The sequence below is a fragment of the Halyomorpha halys genome, unplaced genomic scaffold (genome assembly GCF_000696795.3).
Source record: "Halyomorpha halys isolate HHAL.00 unplaced genomic scaffold, Hhal_1.1 Scaffold55.1, whole genome shotgun sequence".
Classification (NCBI taxonomy): Eukaryota; Metazoa; Arthropoda; class Insecta; order Hemiptera; family Pentatomidae; genus Halyomorpha; species Halyomorpha halys.
The window spans coordinates 1,319,424-1,321,160 of NW_027105793.1; positions in this window are offsets into that span (position 1 = coordinate 1,319,424).

Below are 1,737 nucleotides of genomic sequence, written 5' to 3' on the forward strand. Positions count from 1 at the left end.
TTTAATTTTTAAATTATTAATAAACAAAAATATTCATATTTCTTTGCATTATATAACTTCAAATTTTTATTTTATTTCTTTAATTAGGTTATTTTTATTTACTTATTCAATTACCTATATATTTATTTTATTTTCCACTTCTTTCATCACTTTAATTTTATTAATTTCATTCTGTTATTACAGGTAACAATTATTTACTTTATGTCATTCCGTTAATATTTTCTTTTTTTTATTCATTAGTTGTTATCTTGTTCTGTTCTTAGCCCCGATGAAGGCTAGAAACTCTAGCCGAAACGTCGGCACGATTAAATAAATCATTTTAATTTATTTGTGTTATTTTTTTACCGCACCTCCACCCACAACTATCTTCTCCTCATATTAATCTTAAGAAATAAACATCATTAATTAACTTAGCTTGAAATTTCTGAATAATGCTGGTTCAAATTTTTTGTATCTGATTTAAAATTAACAGTACAATTGATATTCTCTGATATATAAATAGCCTTCAACATTTTTCTTTTGTGCCTATGGTTTTCTATATGCAAAATCATTGAATTTACAAAACCAAAATTAGGCTTATTTTTGGTTATAAGTTGCACCAATACTGTTTTATTTAAGAATATTTCATTGTATATAAATAATATTTTGTTGGTTAAACGTTATATTGCATTAAGTTCTCTCAAGATTTGGTGGGTATCGCACATGGAATATAACAGGAAGATATTCGCATAGAATATATTTCGGTGTCTGTTGCTAGATATAAAATAAAGGACACAAAATTGTTTGCAGGTTATAAGAAAGATCAGCAACTCAGTCAAGGTACGGAGAGGGTGTGAGTAACCATTCCGAAAGTGGCTGAGGATTTCAGTGGGTAACCGGAGTACTTCATCTTTCCCCTTCCCCCCAGCAAGCGATCTTCGGGACCAGCATTCCGACGAAGCGTCCAGCCTCTAAGGGTATTAACTGATAGTGTTTAAGAGGTCGCGTATGTTTAATCTCCCCGAAAACAATTTATCAACTGTTCGCGATCCATGTTTGGTCGAGTAAAAAAGGAGTTTGGGTGCTCCAGGTATTTGTTCAGCAACCGTCCGAGTCTAAGCTGTCGGGCTCATGTTCAGACCCAAGATACCATCCTGATATTGATGTGGAGGGCATAGAACAAAATACAAACTGGTACACATTATGATTAAATAAGTCAATTCGAATTGTTAATTTCATTGCATATCAAATCAATTACTTCATAACGTAATATAGCAAAACAAATCATACTCTTAATATTTCCGTCATGAAGCATCTAAGATAATTCTAACAAAGGATTCTTTTTCCGGTTATGGGCTGACGACAAATGGGGAATTAATCCTTTGGTTCAAACCTTATCTAGTTCCACCCATCCCTACAGCCCACCTAGAAGGTTGAAACGGCAGTGGCCAAGAGACTTTTTAAAATAAAAATGGACAATTGGAGTTCGGGCAATGGTCAGATTCTCCAATGAAATTGAGTTTTTGCGGCTTTAGCGCACTTGCTCAGGCTCCACTGGCTCACTACCAGTGATGCGGCGAGAGCGATGCGCTGGGAACTTTTGAGCTCTGCTCTACCTCCCACACGTGAGGGATAGAGTGGGCTCAGGGATACTCAGATCGATTGTGTAAATATTGTATATAAGAGTGTAAATGTGACTAGTGGTTCACCATGAGAGACAACAAGTTAAGAATGGTCCAACAGACAGTGAAACGTCCA